The sequence below is a fragment of the Toxorhynchites rutilus genome, chromosome 1 (genome assembly GCF_029784135.1).
Source record: "Toxorhynchites rutilus septentrionalis strain SRP chromosome 1, ASM2978413v1, whole genome shotgun sequence".
Lineage (NCBI taxonomy): Eukaryota > Metazoa > Arthropoda > Insecta > Diptera > Culicidae > Toxorhynchites > Toxorhynchites rutilus.
Genome location: NC_073744.1, coordinates 137,963,925 through 137,982,910, shown reverse-complemented (window position 1 = coordinate 137,982,910; position 18,986 = coordinate 137,963,925). Strand labels below are relative to the sequence as shown.

Genomic DNA, 18,986 nt, shown 5'->3' with positions numbered 1-18,986 from the left:
GTTTTTGGATCAAAAAGTAACAAGTATATAACGCGTAGACATTTTATCTTTCGAATGAAGTGTTTATCATACCATTTCGTTCAGTTGTTTAGGAGCTATTAACGCTCAAAATCTCGGTCTCCGGCGTAACGCTTTCGTTTTCGAAACTTTGATTTTACACCCCGGTATAGAAATGAAAGACGTAGTCCTACGTCAAAAAGTGGACTAAAAAATTAAAAATTTATTCTGAATATTTTTGTACACTTTATGCATTTCGTGCACAGTGTACACCCACGTCTTACTTTTTTTCTAAGATCGACAAAGAATGGCTGTCAATGGACGATTCCATGCGTCAAGTTAAATACACCAACAGGAGAAGAAATTTTGCAATTGTTCAAAGTGTCATACGACATAATGTCATTTAACAATCACAATCATTGGAATTCAACGAAATAAAATCAAATATGAACAGGGTAACTCGTCAAATGTTGAACGCTTAAGTTAGGTATGTTCTTATATTCTTAATTTCTTCGTAATAACACATGAAATTACTGAAAACTCCTCAGCATCACTCTATAGGAACCATCAGGCGTCATTTCTTGTTATATTTATTATATTAGACCACTTGCATTGCTCAAGAAAACATATATTTCAATGGTGTCCTGCAACCCAAATGTTCATATCCATTCATTCGAATAAATGTTGAACGAACCTCGCTAGATGTTGAACAGTTAGTTTCTTACCCCTATAACATTCGGCGAGAGACCAAGGCGCTTAGAAGTGTATGCTAAGGTGGGCTAATATGTGAAAACCACTATGTAGTTATTATTGAAAGTATGCTGTGTTTCGTGTGTGAAGAAAACACAATACGCTTGTGCGAAAACTCGCTTGTGATCAGCCTGTCTCTTTCACGCTTCAGGTAAATAATTTTCCTCCTGCTTTGTTCCGTATTGTTTTCATATACCGCTCTCCTAACCAACTTTGCGAAAAAACGGCCTCACCTAGTATCATATAATCGTCTTGCGTGAAACAAACCGGTAATGTAAATAAACCCAATGACGAAGCAGGGATGCCAGATATGGGTAAATTGAATATCATTTTGTTTTATTATTTTCTTCGAAGGTTTTCATTTTGCAAGAAAAAAATAGGTATAGTCGCATATTCGAAATTATAAAAGGGTAAAATTGAGTATGGTCACATATATTAAATTGTTTACAAAAGTGGACGTTTCAGTTACATCAGGTTGTTGTCTTTGGTTTTTTTTTCATTTGTTGATTTGCTCACTAGAAAACACCAACATAATTGAATTTTAACTGCAGTTTCATTTACACTTCCACATTTTTTAACAAAAACGTTATATCATGTTCTTGAAAACTTTCTGGCTCCCCTTCTAATGGCAAAGACAATTTGAGGTTATGAGAGTGTTCGACAAATGGAATATGAGATGAAAAATAACAACATCTAAAAATGTATTATTCATATGAAATTTTAGTGTAACAGAACCCCGGATGATTGAAAAACTTTTAAAACATTCTATCAGGCGTTGTGAAAAAATAGTGGCAGTGAAAAAATCGCAGCTGTTTTTATTATAAAGCTTATTCCGAGGAGGCACTTTCTTATTTTTATTTTTTGGAAATTACAGTGCCAAGTGAACATTGTTTACACAATATTTTTAATCGCATTTTTCAAAGGTAAGGGTTATAAAAATGTTATCAATTTGGCTACATAACATGTGTAACCTTCAAACGCAGATGTTTTTGAAGATAGTGTTTGGGAAACAACAATTGTAATTGATTTCTAGCTAGAATTCCTCAAACTGTTCAACATTTGGAAAGTGTTCAACAATTAGCGAGTTACCCTATATGAAAATATACTCGTACACTTATGAAGGCTGCATAATTTTAGTCTGGAGTTTGCGAAATCAGTTGAACACCCTTGAGGCCAGCGGAGTGTTCAACGGAACAATCAATCACGGTATTTAATCGAGGATCGTCGCCATCGCACACACGAGTAAATATACATACATTATTCCTAGAAACTGACAGGTCACAGCAAATAAAGTGTTACGTTCAAGGTGAGCAACGAGGAAGTCTCGCGGTGTGGAATGCGGCTCACTAACAAACCCCAGGTCGATACCAACTTCAATTGTAATTCAAGGACACTTCTGGTTTACAATCGTGTACACACGAGCAAGCAAAGCTAGCGAACCATTCAGCAGATTCAATCAACAAATGTTGAGCTCGCAAGCTCGCGATAAAGGCGTCACCGGCGTCAATTCATAACTTTGGTCGAGTCACGCGCTTTGGGTTCAAGCTATGTTCAAACAAAAAAAGAGACTCCGTCAAATAAACTATTCCCATACAGAGTCAATTAGAAAAACCATGGGCAGCGCTTAGTTTGTTGAAATCTTTTCTCCCATCATATGGATTGGATGGCACATTTCTTTTGACCCCCATCGAGATTCGAGTCTGTGGGTCCAAACAGGCTTAGGCACTGCGAAGGAAATTGGCTTGTTTCACAACGGAGAACAAGTGGCTCGCGAAGCGCTTTCGCTAAACCACGCAGTGGAAGTGAGCTCGACGGGAAGACCAATTTGTAAGGCGTGTAATTTCGCTGAATTCCAACGGTACGAGCACCGAAGTCGCACGGAGTACCGTCCACTCCACAGTGCCTAGAATTAGTTTTGGCTAGTAAGAGGAGAGTCTAGTTTGTTTTGCGTATTACGTGCCAAGTGCAGTAGTGAATTATTCAAACAGCACTGCACAAAATCTCAGAGGGGCAATCGGGGAATGGTTGTTTCTGCTGATGCAAAAAAAAAATCTCCAGCTGGCGAGGAAAAAGGAAATGATAAAATAATGAGCATACCCGCCGTTAGTCGCCGGAACACAGCGCACCGAACCACGCCCAAATGGACAAATGGCAACTATCCAACGGTAGAATCAGAAGAGAAGGAGCCCTATCCGAAGAGTAGGATGCATTTGCTCTAGATAACCGCAGTAGCAGCAGCAAAAAAAGAGTTGTTGTTCCCCATTGCGCAGTTTCTATTTGTAATGGACCGCGTCTTTGGTGGAGGCCGAGCAAGCACAATTTATATCTAATGAACCTATTTTCATCGCTACAAACTTTAAAGTACAGAGCCGAAACATGATTCAAAATCGAAACTTTCAATCTGCTTGAACCATTCGTTAGATTTTAGTTTGATGCATAACTAACATGCCGAAGTGACATCAAACAGTACGTTGCGGGGGCGGAGTAAGTTAGAAAATCAGTGTGTGACAACACCAAAACAGCGAAAAAGCTTGTACACTCGTGCGCAATCTCTTTGTACGACTTTTTCCTGTGTTATACTCATATCATATGCTTGCAAACTGTACATGTAAATTTATGAGGATTATGAGCACACCGGAGTGCTTGTTACGAGTGATTCCTTCCAGCATGAACTGGAAGTTTTAGAAATTTTACAGGACTATTTCAATAAAGTTTTGAACAAAATTTCCACTTTCAATATTCAGTGTTATACTATAAAAACCTCCCACAAGTTAAAAGATTATTCTGACTGAAGAGTATTTTTTTAGAAAGGACGCATGTGTTTTGATACCCACTTAGAATCAAAATTCAAAAAAATCTTCGGATGTGTGAAATACCGTATTTTCCGAAAGGAATAAATAAACACAGTAGAACCCCGATTATTCGCGGAATTGAATGGCAAAGCAAGCGAGGATGACGAATCGCTGTAAAGCAATACAAAAATTAAAAAAAGGTGCAAACACGAAAAAAATAAAATTCCAGCACTAACCGAGATCTTACCACTCGTTGCAAATTTTGGGAAGACTTATAGAATTATATGATAACTAGCTGACCCGGCAAACTTCGTCCCGCCCAAAATTTATTTTTCGTTATCTAATCCACGTTCTCTTACTAAGCGCTCATTTATGGGTCAAATCGCAGAACTGTTCATTGATCGATCTTCTAATCTACCCTTTTAAAATTACGTTTTACTATAAAATTTCTAGTACTTCTACCAAAATTCGGCATTATAATATCAGATTATTTTCAGACACAATTCTCGTGCAAAAAACATGTTTCTCAGTTACATGGAATAAATGTTTGATACAGAAAATATGATAGAATGAAGACAGCCCTAAATCGGACAATTTCTTTCTCGAATTTTGCTCTTATCAACACATTCGGCGATCCATTTTCTTTTATTTAGATAGAACACGATATAGAATGTGTTTTATCACATTAAAATCCATTTCCACTTTCGAACGGAGATCAATTTCCTTACCGCAAACATCAAATGGACTAACAACACTTGTCAATATGTAATTGTAGAACACATGCGAATTGAATTTTTCGAATTTTTCCATTTTCCTTCAGAGTTTTCCGAAAATTTTCAATTGTCATGTTTGGTTGGAATATGTTTGGTTGAAATATGTGCATTATTTTTATGGGAGGAAGGGGTGTCTTACTATCATAGAAACATTTCTCGTACCCAAAAACTCTCGCATCCCAAATTTGGCTCCATTTGCTTGATTAGTTCTCGAGTTATGCAGAAACTTGTATTTCATTTGTATGGTAGCCCCCCCTTTATAGAGGAAGGAGGAGTGACGAAATACCATAGAAATGTTTATCGATTCCTGAAACCTCTATATGCAAAGTTTGATTCCATTTGTTTGATAAGTTCTCGAGTTGTTCAGCATACTCACACCCCCCCCCCCCCCTTTAGAGAAGGGAAAGGCGTGTCAAACCACCATAAAAATATTTATCCCTAAAACCTCCATATGCCAAATTTGGTTTTATTCGTTGATTAGTTCTCGAGTTATGCAGAGATTTGTGGGCGTTGAGCCACCTTAGAAATGTTTCTTGCTCCCTAAAACCTTCACATGCCAAATTTGGTTCCGTTTGCTCGATTAGTTCTTTATATATACAGAAATGTATGCTTCATTTGTATGGCAGTCCCTCAGAGAGAGAGGAGGGTGTCTATTCATCAGAGAAACGTTTCGTGTCCCCTAAAACCTTCGCATGCCAAATTTTGTTCCATCAGCTTGATTAGTTTTCGAGTTATGCAGAAATTTATCTTTCATTTGTATGGCAGCCCGTCTAAGAGAATGGGGAGCAGTATCTAACCACCATAGAATCATTTATTGCACCCTAGAACCTCCACATGCCAAATTTCGTTTCATTTGCTTGATTAATTCTCGAGTAATGTAGAAATTTGTATTTCATTTGTATGGCAGCCCGTCACTGTAAAGCTAATCGATAACCATCTCCAAATATATCCTGTCAAATATATACCGGGAATTTGAGTTTTTAAAGAAAATGTTTCATTTATAATCTAAATTTATATTATCGCCATCAAAATATACCCTTTGCTCGCGATAGACCGCCGCTTCCGACGGCGGGTAGGCGGCCGACTCGGATTACATCACCTCGGCGGCTTAGGCCGCCTCGGTTCCTTATCCTCGTTAGATGGGGACTTCGCCCCCCTAACATTGACCTCAGTATAAATTTACGAACGAATAAATTCATGATAAAAATGCTTTATATTTCTCGCGTTCAAATTACCTGCCTAATTTTTGAATAATTATCCCAAAGGCCGTGTTCATTTCTAAAAGTTCTCTTAGCCTTAAAGAGGAACGCTGAAAGGAAAGAAGACGCCATGTTAATTGTGCCTACACTCATTTCTAAAAATGAATCAGCGAAGTCTTCTGCATCATTTCCAAATTTCCGAATTACAATTTTTCATTTTAATGCGTATTTTTATTGCTCTCTCATGTTGCATTGATTAAATCTTATTTCTTATCAGGAGATGTGCCAAAACTCATAACCTGATTTGTCGGAATTTTTCGTTTTTCTTCATTCGGGTAAACGTTGCATTCGGGTGAATGTCGCTTTCGGGTATTTGTCGCATTCGGACATTTGTCGCATTCGGGTAATTGTTGCATTTGGATATTTGTTACATTAGGGTAAAATTCAGGTAATCGTGTTTCGGGTGAATGGTATTCGGGTAAATGTTACACAACCACGTTGTAATTTAAATTTTCTCATACATACGAAAACGTAGTAAGAAACACGAAAAGTTTCGCATAATGAGGCTCTGTTTAGTTGGTGTGGTATATTTTTCCACGGTCATAGCCAAAAAAAGAATCTCTTTAAGAGCAGAATGTGATGAGGTGTGTCAGCTTTAGCAAACAGAACATTGTAAGACATTATCCACCACAGACCACATTGCCCCCAAACATCAAATATATTTCTATGCGAATTAATCGCTGAGATCGCTGAGATCTCTTCTAGAATATGTGAACAGTCGTCCGAGCTGATGATTTGGCCACGATATCAGATTAAATAAACTAAATCTCAAGAGAAATTCCTTAGATACGATGCGCACAAAACTACGGCCGAATAGCAATCGAGATAGCGATTTCCGTTTTTTATTTATATTTTGACGTGCGACAGCTCTACTGAAGTACAGGGTGACACAAAAGTCATGAATTTCTTCAGACATAAGGTAATTATCAATACGGCATCAATATACAATAGTCATACTAAATAACAAACAAACAGATGATCACTTTGCCCATACTATCCCTAATCATGTATCGCCTTCAGTTCATTCAGCGAATTCGTTTAATGTCTTCAATACTGTCAAAACAGGTTCCACGAAGCGGTGATTTGAGTTTCGGAAACATGAAAAAGTCACACGGAGCCATCTTGCCAGTAATTATGCGTTGGATGAACGTGGAATCAGAATTTGATCGTTCAAGCATATCTGCAGCCACTTGATTGCGATGAAATTTTTGAAGAAAATTGAGCTCTTTTGGCACTAGTCATGCTGCAACTTTTCACATGTCCAGAACATCACCTAAAATGTGACGAACGATCTTGTGAGATATATTCAGTTCACAGCCTAGCTTTCTCGAATTTAAATGTCGATTTCCAAACACAATTCCTTCTATGTTGTCGATGTTTTCATCAGTTTAAGAGGTGGGCGCTCGTCCTTTACGTGGCAAATCGTTGATATTTTGTAGGTTGTACAGTACAGAAGGACCAGAGTGTCGACCAGTGTGGCCACATTTTAATCTGTACCAGAGGAGTTAAAAATCTTACTCATCTGTACTTTTTCGTCCAAAAATCTGTACCATCGAAATTATTCGTTTTAGAAAATTCAGCATGAAAAAATACTCATATATTTACTAATATACAAATACTACATTTACATTTGCAAGTCCTTCGTGTGTTTTATAATGCTTATACATAGTTTTTCTGAATCCAGATTGCGTACTATCATGAATTAAAATTAAAAAACCAAGTTTGCTTCCCATACTTTTGCAATTCCTCTGTCATTTTTGATCTGTCCATGCGACAAAAAATCCATGGAATACCAGATCACCTACGCTCCAATGTTATTCCGTCGATATTTTCGGAAAAATATGGGAAAGTTGGATCTGATAAAATGTTCTTTACTGACGGCATACATAAACGGGTCCACTGGCTTCGGCATCTTCAATGAAAATTCCAGTGCCTCTTTCAAACTCAAAGATCCTTGTTCCGTGTATGTCGCAGAAATGGGTGCGATATACTATGCTCTAGGGATCATTGAAACACTGCCCATCGACCATTATTTTATTTTTTCAGACAGTCTCAGCTCAACAGAGGCAATCCGCTCAATGAAAGTTGATAAACGCTCATCTTATTTCCTAACAAGAATAAGACATCTATTGAGTGTTTTGGTTGAAAAATTATTCAAGATTACCTTAGCATGGGTTCCCTCTCATTGCTCGATTCCGGGGAATGAGAAAGCGGCTCGCTAGCTAAGGTGGGCGCTTCAGAAGGCACACTTTTTGAAAGGCAAATTGCCTATAATGAATTTTTTCACATTCCTCGTCAGGACACACTCGTTAGTTGGCAGCGCATGTGGAGTGAAGATGAGTTCGGTCGTTGGTTACACACGATTATCCCTAAGGTCTCGACGAGTGCATGGTTCAAGGGATTGAATGTAGGTCGTGATTTCATTCGCGTGATATCTCGGCTTATGTCCAATCACTACAACCTAAACGCGCATCTCTATCGCATTGGGCTCGCAGCAAACAATCTTTGTGATTGTGGCGATGGCTACCACGACATCGAGCATGTTGTCTGGTCGTGTATCCGGTTCCATGCTGCTCGCTCTCAGCTCTCTAGAGCACTGAGAGCAAAAGGCAGACAGTCGGATATCCCCGTCCGGGATATCTTAGGTAGCCGGGATCCTGATCTTCTGCTTCATCTATACCTGTTCCTCAGAAACGCCGATGTCAACGTTTAATGATGTTTCCTTCGTTGTGTCCCCATTTCATATCCCTCCTATCCGATCGTTAAACTTTTACTTAGTCGCGGCAATACATACACACACTCTTTACAGATGCACGGACCAAAGGTTGTGCAGTCCACTGATCATTCAACAAGAGCCAAAGGTTGTACCGCTCATGACAACTCTACACGAACTGATGATTGCGCCGGCTAGTGACCATTCTATCCTGGATTCCTCGAGTCGAGAAAGACGCACCACGCTAGATATGGGGTACAGACTAGGGGGGCGTTGCTGATTAATGGTCAGCTGCATCCCAATAGGAAGTAGCCCGTGTCGGGCACACGTATAGAGCATCGAAGACTGCAACATACCAATTATGAGAACACTTGTAATACTAACCTCGAGCCAACCGCGAGTAATCGGTTACATATTACTAACATAGTTGTAAGACAAAAATTGTCAAAATATTGGACTCCCGGCCCCGTCAGGCTAACGCCACATGTGCCTTAATAAAAAATATATGTTGGTAAAAAAAAATGAATTAAAATTTTAAAAAAATCGCTCCAAGCGATACTGCGGCGTAAAAGTCGTCATGTACCTTAATGTTGCTGTGTTCGAATGTAGAAAATTTCACACGCGGAAAAATCTGTACCAATCTGTACTCTGTACCGTACAGAATCTGTACCAAAACTGAAACGAAAAAATCTGAACAGAAACGAAAAAATCCAGATAAATCTGTACGTGTGGCAACACTGGTGTCGACACCATGGGAAAAGGGAGATGTAACTAGAGGGGCTCTCTGGGAAGCGATTAATTTCATTGCAGCTCATCTGCGGAGTTCGTAGTTCGCATAAAAGGAACACATTGGACATCGGAAGCCGCATGCACGTTTCCTCTTATTGAGACAGTGCCTCCGCTCTCGAGCTATCGATATAACCAGAGTATATGATTGAACCACAATAAGCATTGTCCGATTTCTTTTTGTTTCAATGACTTTTTCAGGACCATCAAAACCTTCTTCTGTCGCCGCAAGGATCACAATTTCAGAGCGTGATTCATTTCCTAGCCATAGAGCGTGTGGTTAGACCACGCTCTATCATAAACGAACAGAAACATGAAAGGGAAAGGGTGTAATTGCACATATGGAAAGTCTTAAAAAATGATGTTGCGACTGCGTGATCTGCGTTAAGACCTACCGTAAGCGTTCGATAACGGGCCACATTTGGTGGCTCCAAAGAGGAATAGTCAGTCAGGCTAAGCTAGAAACAAAGAGGACTAGCTAAGCACCAGACAGGAATCTTCCTCGAATAGAAAATAGCAAAGCTAGGAGCCACATTTGGTGGCTTAAGAGATGAACTAGCTAAGCTAAGAGGAATCAGGACATTTGGAAACCACATTCAGCTGATGAGTCATTTGTGAATTCTCGATGCATTCTGAAGTAATATCCGAAGTAATAAAAAGCGAATTAATTTTCACATTTTTTAACCGGGAGAGTAAATTTAGGAAGGGTTTCGGACTTATCTATGGCTTTTTTCGATCGATCATTCAATTGAACTCGAGCATTGTATCCGGGTCAGAAGTGACATCGAAGTGCAGCGCATTTGAATCCGGACGTGAAGAAGGTATTTTCCAGCGGTGAGATTTGTGTTCACCAGGGTAAAACTGGAGGTGAAAATTTGTTTACGTCGCTTGCAGTCACCGTCAATTTCGGTTGCTGTCATCATAATATAACCGATTTGGTTCGGATTTTCTGTTGTCGTTCTGGAGAAGACATAGCATGATTTGTGGATCTTTTTTGAAATTTAGTTGAAGATGTCATTTTGCTAAGAGATACTGAAAAACTACTTAGATATTCAATATGTTCAGAGTTTCAGTGTCACTCTAGAGTCTGGACAATCAACGGTACATGCTAATACTGATAGTTTATTCCACAATTTGCTGAACGGAAAAGTTAGAGGAGTAATGTGCAATATCGGATTGTTTATGTGATTTTCTAAACGCTGTAACTTCGTTGTAAGAAAATGCATGATAAATAAATATACAGCATGCGTCGTGTACAAAGGGAAAAAACATAATATTCGCGTTTTACAAAATACATTTGACTCATATAACGTACGAATGATTTTTTTTTAATTGAGCGAGAAATGAGTCTTTCCTCATCGATTATGAAAGAATGAGTAATTGAATTAATGGTTGCACAACAAATCGTAAGACACTTTCGAAAAATGTACCTTGTGCTCCCGTGGCCGAGTGGTTAGCGTCATAACTAACATGCCGGGTGTTCGGGTTCGATTCCCGTTCTGATCGGGGGAATTTTTCTTCAAAGAACTCCGACTTGCACTGTGATCACGCGTATTCTAGATCTTGCCACTCAGAATGCATTCAAGGCGTGTTATTTGGCATAGAAATCTCAACTAAGCACTAATAAAAAAATGACGCAAGTAATACTACGTTGAGACGGCGAAGTTCCTCTAGGAACGTTAGTGCCATTGAAGAAGAAGAAGATATCCAAAATACCTAAAAAATATGTCGGTGAAGGTACCAATACCAAGGTACCAATTACTTTTTTTTGCAGCCGATGACAATTTTTTCATTTGAATTAGGCGCACACCATCCTACGAGAATATTCTGAGGTGGTGGAGTCTTGGAATTGACCCATCTGGTCATGGAAATCATTTGAAATTTCAAGAAATTTACTAAAATGGACAAGTCTTAAGGCTAATTTCTTTTGGAGGCGATGGAATGACAATTTTTTCGTTTGAATTAGAAGCACACCATCCTACCAGAATATTCTGAGGTGGTTGAGTCTTGGAATTGACTTTTTCTAGTCATATGATCCATAGGATAGGAACTTGAGGAAATTCACGAAACCGAGCGTTAGGTGTATCGTCCTTTAGTTTCGAACTAATTTGATTTTGTGTGAAGCATTTCCAGCTGCACTAGAAAAATAATGTTTCAAGACTGCATCATCCGACAGTGTTTCTGTACACTCGTCATCAAATGTGGAACTGCTCTTATCCGTCCACAAGCATTCGTCAAAATTTTGACTTCTTCAGAATATGACGAATTGCGTGTTGAAATAGGCTAACCCTGGCGGCGATCGTAATTTTATTTCTCCCAAACACTTATCTTTCCGCCATAAACCACAACCATCGGGTTGTGGAGGTTGCGTGCGTAATGGAGAAAATAATATATTTTTTCCCAATTAAAGCTCATCAAGATACATTACGGGCCGCCCGAAGTTTATCTAATCCAGAAGCGCTACCGCTACCACCAGCAATTAAAGTACAAGATCTGCGCCATTCGCCCCCGGCCATATCCTTCGGACGACAACTAACAACAGCATAATCATGAGTGTGGATCCAGTGAATAGTCCTCCTCCGCTCTGGCACCGCCACTTGGGTGCCTCATTCCTCTGCAATCGTTTCTAATTCGCACAGTCTCCGCGAGGTATCTGGACTAATTATTCTTTCGCAATCGCAATTGAATTGCAAAGCCCGCCGGCAGTTGTAGTCAAACCGATTGGCAGCAATGAATGTTGGGAATAATCGCTCATGATTGGATAATTGCGGTATTGGCTAATGTATCAATTAAAATACTAATTTAAAGCATAATCGACGAATCATGTCGGTTAGTACCGCAGAAAATGTGAAAGGGCGAAACAGTTGTCTTGAGATGCAGACTCCAGACTGACAGCAAATTTTGACAGGATTTTACTGACCTAGGACACCCATCCCACAGTACTGCAGGCCACGTTCCACAGCTTACCGAACGTGTTGAAAGGAATTTCTCCCCCAACCAGTCACGAATTCCTACCGCACACATTCCAAATCCAGCACAGCAACAATCACACGCAACAGCCACACACAAAAACAATTGCTCTGAATTTTCCCCCCGAGACAACGCCACGACTATTAGGGCGTTTTTATTACCGACAGATTCAGTCATCTCAATTACAGATTCCACCCCTCGCCCTTGGGCACCAATATGTGTCAAGTGGTTCTTCCCTTCTCTTCCGGGCGCGACGGGCGCACACAACCACCCACCCTCCAACCTCCAACCAACCCATCGAAGGAGTTGGGCGAAATTTTTCAATTACCACGACTCAAAACTGTATATAAATTCATTGGTGCGAAACGTTGAATTTCCCCTCCTGCAGCGATTGTACACGTGTATCATCGAGAATATCGAGGGTGATGAGGGAACGAAATAGGCTTTCTCTTGTGCGTTCTCTGTTTTCCAACGAGCGAGGAAGGATAATCCGTCCCCCATTTGGAAGCACGAGGGCTCGGCGGAGTTTATCCGAGCAGCAATAAAACTATCAATGTTCGGTTGTTTTCCCCTTGTTTCATTTGTTCCTCTCGGGATAGCTCTGATTCTTATTCGATGACTGCATTGTGATTTTTATCGTCATCATAATTGTTATGTTCTTTCGATGCATTGGAAACATTTGTTCACTGTTGTATCACAATCAGAGGTAATTTACGTTACCATCTTTTTAATTATTATTTGGAAGAAAAAAAGTATCAGCATTTAAATGACATCGAATCTTTCATATGGCTTCCCGAGATTTCCGTGAATTTTTGGAAAAAAATATGAGGTTACAACCATAAAAACAAGCGTTTAGGGTTGCAAACAGATGAAGAAAGTTTTAAACATATCATAGCGGATTTCGCGCCAACTAGTCTATGGGATTGGCATGACCCTCTCAGAACTTAATGAAACTTTCTGAGCGTGAAGAGCTTACCTAATTAAGCATTTTGGCATACTTAGTTCTCCGAAAACTTATCTAGACTAACATATGGAAAATGCCAAATATTTTTGACCATTTATTTAAAAAAATTTTTTACACGAAAATGTTAAGTCCTACAAAAAAGGGATCTATGGATGAGTTTTAGGAAAATAATTGAATTTTCAGAAAAAGAATACTGAAAAAAATATTTTTTGAAATCCTGCACTAAAAAAAATCGATTTTAAAAACTAAAAGTCGATTTTTCAAAATGGTCATCTCAGATTTGGATGAAATGGTAGATAAATATGTGCCATACAACTCTTCCATACATTGCAACTTGTGCATACTTAAGGCAAAAAAGTTTTTCTAACAAAAACTTTTTCAATATTTTATTGAAATTAAGTTTATTTCTTTTTTCAGTGCAGAAAGCCAACCCAAAATAAAAAAAAAGCAATAATAAAAATGTTTAATGAGTGTTTTAGAGGTCTTTATTTCAAATCAAATGTAATAAAACTTATGACATTTTTTGACATTAAATTCATTTATATTCATCTGATCATATTTTGCAGATCTTCCGTTGATTTCGATCTTTCTATGAAGGACGAAACTCGAGACATTTCAGATCATCTTCGATCATCGTTAATCCCTAATATTTTCGCTTCAAAATATAACCATATCAATTCTTCTAGAATGTATTTCACTGTTGGTTCAAGAATCAACGGATCCACTGGTTTTGGTATCTTTAATGAACATTACACTAGCTTTCATAAACTTGAAGACCCTTGTTCAGTGTATGTTGCCGAACTGGCTGCAATATATCATGCAATTAAGACCATTGAGTCCTTACCACCTGATCACTATTTTATTTTCTCGGATAGTCTTAGCAGTATACAAGCCATTCAATCCTTGAAACAACAGACGAAAGCATCATATTTTCTTATCGAAATTAGGAATGCATTGAATTCTCTTGTTGATAAAAGTATTCGAATCACTATCATTTGGATTCCTTCCCATTGCTCTATTCCTGGTAATGAGAAAGCGGATACACTCGCAAAGATGGGTAGTATGCAGGGCACAGTTTTTGAATGACAAATAGCGTATCGGGAATTCTTCTCCATTTCCCGACAGCAGTCACTCACCAGTTGGCAAAACCAATGGAACAGAGATGACCTTGGGAGATGGCTATATCCCCAAAGTTTCAACGAAGGCCTGATTTAAAGGGTTAGATCTTGACAGAAATTTTATTAGAACTATGTCCAGATTGATGTCCAATCATTCCGCGCTAAATGCGCATCTCTTCCGCATAGGTCTTGCTACTAACAATTTATGCAATTGTGGTCAAGGATATCATGACATCGAGCACGTTGTTTGGTCATGTAATGAATTTTGCAATGAAAGAATTAAACTGGTTGCCGATTTAGAGGCTCAAGGAGTACACTCACGCATGACAGTTCGCAATATCTTAGCTACACGCGACCCTAATTTTATGTTCCCCATATATGTCTTCCTAAGAAGCGCTAATGTTATTATTTAGGTCACATCTCCTACTCCCACTGTCCATTCTCCCTTCCTTTCCTATTACACAAGCAGAACTTAGTACCCGTTGAGATAAGATCATTACAGGAGCTATTAACACAACAAGGAGGCACTCACTACCAAAGGATACCGTTGCTAAATCAACTGGCGATGTAGTTGTTACGACCCACCACAGGCACTGTTCAAGACAAGGATAATACCGACGAGGCAACGAAGGAATAAATTATATTTTTTTATATATTGCACTGTAATTTTAGCTAATTAGACTTAAGTTAATAATTATGTACTTATAATATATTCAAATAGTTTTAAAATGTATTGCTTGATGGTGGCTCTTTATCCACTTGAGCCTAATTAAATCAATAAAGGAAAAAAAAATCTGATCTTATAGCATGTACATTAGGGTGAATGTATGGGAAAAAATCGACCCTTAAATTTCAAAAAGTTACCCCATAAAAATGTTCACCACCTCGAAAAAACACCCTATGCAAAATATCAGCTCAATCGGACTTCATGGAGAGTGGCGCAAAGCGGTCAAAGTTTGAGTTTTTGGAAAATCGGAGAATCTCCCAAGGGGGAAGGAAATCGAGGTTTCCGAAAAATTTTTGTTTATGTCAAATGTCTTGAAATTGCATGAAACGTCGAGATCTAGTGTCATCTCGAAAAAAAAATTTTGTCAAAAATTGACAATCTGGGACTTTGTTTTTTTCGGAGTACGAAACGAAAAGTATGGTTTTGGGTGCCTATAGAAATAGTTATCTCGATTTTTCATTCGGAACATGCTACGAAATGATGATTTGCACGATAATATACGCTATGCAAAATATTAGCTCATTCTGACTTCACTTACTGGTGTCACAAACGTTAAAATTAGAGTTTTTTTGAAAAACGAAAAATCACCGAAACTCGAGGTTTTAAAAAAAATGATGCTAAAAGTATTGAAATCGTACACGCAAAACAACACAAAAGTGTTGTTTTGCGTGTACGCTTTTCCAAAACCGCAAAATTATAATCTATAACTTTGCCTAAGACACCATTTCGACCAATAACCCGTTTTGGCTTCTGATAAATTATACCATCTTTGCACAAGACCTTTTCAAAAATTAGTCGCGATCGTATTTAAAAAACTAATACAAGGGAACTTCGATATAACGTACCCTCGTTATAACATACTCTTAATATAACATCACTCGATATAACGCACACATTTTCAATGAACGAGTTTCATGCCAAAATTTCTCATTTGAGCAACTTTACATACTTGAAATCTCCAAAAAATAGACTTCTTTATGAAAAAGGCCAGTATTTATCTTAATTTTTCCACAAAATTTAGTAGGTATTATACTAATTCAAAAATGTAATACCTACTAAATTTTGGTCAAGGAATGAAATGTAGGAAATTGTTCAAATTGTTTAAAAATTAAAAAGCCAAATTTTCTTAAAAACACCACTGAAAATAAAATCTCAAAAAAAAACAGGAAGTGGGTTATATCTATAGTATAACCGCAAGGGTGACGTAGGACTATCGTTGATTTAGAGATCATTTGTTTTAAGTTGAATCTGAATTCATTCTGAATGAATGAATATTTGGGAGACTTCGAAAACGAGAGCGTTACGTTGGAGGCACAAGGTTTTATGCATCCAATATTGGATACGGAAATATCCTACTGATGGGGAAGAATAATCTTCAGAAGCTATCCTGTTAATTGCGATTGATTGAAAAATCACAAAACCAAATGTATTTGGTCACAGTGTTACGTGGATAGAAAACATTAAAATAATTTTTTTCACATGAATGTAATTTTAAATTCCCAGAGGAACTGGCAGATTATTTTCAGTAACGATTAGATATTTCCACATTTTCCTCGATACTGGAACTGGCAGATTATTTTCCGGATCTTTCTCGATGCTGAATGGCATCCAAACGGAAAGAATTCCGTGCGTGTATATGTGTGTGTAGCGGTTACTTCGATGGTCACCTCCTCTTCTCCTGAAGGATCGGCTTCTCTGTGCTCCCTCACAGTTTCAAACAAACTGCTTGCGTTTCAGGGCAGATCTCGATCCTTCGCCGTCCAGCACCCTCAGCAACGATGTTGTCTTGTCGATGTCCTCACGAAAAATGAATGCATTTCACCACCAGAATAGTGGTTTATGCTAACTCGATAACCATCTGTTAATAGCACTTGATTGAAAAATATTTGGTCACAGTGTTACATGGATAGAAAACATTAAAATAAACTCTTTCACATGAATGTTTTTTTAAATTCCCAGAGGAACTGGCAGATTATTTTCCGCATCTTTCTCGATGCTGAATGACATCCAAACGGAAATAATTCCGTGCGTGTATGTGTGTGTGTAGCGTCTGCTTCGATGGTCACCTTCTCTTCTCCTGAAGGATCGGCTTCTCTGTGCTCCCTCACAGTTTCAAACAAACTGCTTGCGTTTCAGGGCAGATCTCGATCCTTCGCCGTCCAGCACCCTCAGCAACGATGTTGTCTTGTCGATGTCCTCACGAAAAATGAATGCGTCTCACCACCAGAATATCGCTTAAGTATGCTTTTTGTGCGTGATTGAATCGAGAGAAGGCGTGGTTTACGATGGCAATTTGGAAGGCAAACTAGAGGGGAATGAACTCTCTGAGCTCGGAACATTCGGCGACTGAGCAATAATCGATTGTGGGCGCATACAATATTGGTTACGGAAATATCCTACTGATGGGGAAGAATAATCTTCAGAAGCTATCCTGTTAATTGCGATTGATTGAAAAAATCACAAAACCAAATGTATTTGGTCACAGAGTTACATGGATAGAAAACATTCAAATAAACTCTTTCACATGAATGTATTTTTAAATTCCCAGAGGAACTGGCAGATTATTTTCAGTAACGATTAGATATTTCCACATTTTCCTCGATACTGGAAGCCCACCAGTGGTTAATGATAACTCGATAACCGTCTGTTAATAGCACTTGATTGAAACATATTTGGTCACAGTGTTACATGGATAGAAAACATTTAAATAAACTCTTTCACATGAGTGTATTTTTAAATTTCCAGAGGAACTGGCAGATTATTTTCCGGATCTTTCTCGATGCTGAATGGCATTCAAACGGAAAGAATTCCGCACGTGTATGTGTGTGTGTGTAGCGGCTGCTTCGAGATCTTCCCGGGGAACCGTTTATAGCATCACTCTCCTCCTGATGGATTCCCTTCTGGCCTAAGGTGCACAAACAGGCTCTTGGTGACACCGTTCATCCGCGCTTTCATGATAAACGAAGAGCTTCACCACAACAGCGACAACATGCTCCAATCGCTGTTCAATTTGAACTGAGTGGATTTCCGAGCGGCGCTCGCTTATATACCGATTGGTGATTTCAATAGCCTGTTTTGAAAGCAATTTTAAGACTATTGAAACAAGTTTTTGGATCAGAAAGTAACAAGTATAGAACGCGTAGACATTTTATCTTTCGAATGAAGTGTTTATCATACCATTCCGTTCAGTTGTTTAGGAGCTATTAACGCTCAAAATCTCGGTCTCCGGCGTAACGCTTTCGTTTTCGAAACTTTGATTTTACACCCCGGTATAGAAATGAAAGACGTAGTCCTACGTCAAAATGCCAAAAGTAACAGTACCCTTCTGCCAATGTATGGGAGACTCATTGATAGTTGTATGGACTATTCATATCAGTGCTGAACATATTCGCGTTCACGACATTCAAATTCGGCGAATTTATGCCTTCCTTGTATTGATAACCTACTGCTCAAGCGAGAGCCGATAAATATTAAACAACACTATCAATGAACCCCAGTGGAATGAACATCAACATCAGCTTGCCATGAAGCTCATTTTTCATTTGCATCTTCCTTTTCGTCATGGTATTCGTAAGGTCGAAAATGAAGATCATTGCGTGTTAATGAAAATCAAAGCATAAAATTCAGTGTCACCAATTGATTGTTAAATCGATTAATGGTAAAGGATGGCAATTCATCACACAAAATTCTTGTTTTTGGCGCCTTTGGCAATGGAATGTATAGAATAACTCTTGCTACGTTTTATGAATCTACTCACGATTCCCCGGAAATGGCATACACCACCGCTTATATGTGCAATGGGTGACACGTTTTCAATAAAAATTCACTGCAAGCGATGAAGATCAATTTAACGTTCGTGATAATCACCTGAAATTATTGACAGTAATGAGAGTGCCTGAATGCAGGCTTTTCGAAATTCGTTCATGCTGTTTTCGATCAATATACCAGACAAAGTTCACGCGTCTCGACTCTTCTATTACACTCATTATGACAGAAATGGTGTTGAATTTCAACAGAAGAGAATTCATCCGATACTGGGAAAAATTTAGTTCCCTCATTCGTGAGTAAATTTTGATAATTTGTGGCACTGATTCATATAGTTCAGTTTATTTTTTTATTTAGAAAAAAAATGTTTTC

The 18,986-nt window shown here is 38.6% G+C and overlaps 2 protein-coding genes across 4 annotated transcripts in view; both read right to left on the bottom strand.

Annotated features, from left to right (window-relative positions):
- Window positions 1–18,986, bottom strand: part of LOC129763583 (uncharacterized) — a 300,619-nt gene that overhangs the window by 232,124 nt on the left and 49,509 nt on the right. The window contains exon 2 of one of the 3 annotated variants that reach the window (XM_055762805.1): window positions 5,548–5,621. The exons of the other annotated variants lie outside the window; for them this stretch is intronic. The gene's annotated coding sequence lies outside the window, so the exon portion shown is untranslated. The remainder of the gene's footprint in view (window positions 1–5,547; window positions 5,622–18,986) is intronic. 3 annotated transcript variants of the gene reach the window in all.
- Window positions 1–18,986, bottom strand: part of LOC129761473 (paired box protein 6 homolog) — a 45,655-nt gene that overhangs the window by 8,682 nt on the left and 17,987 nt on the right. The window lies entirely within an intron of this gene.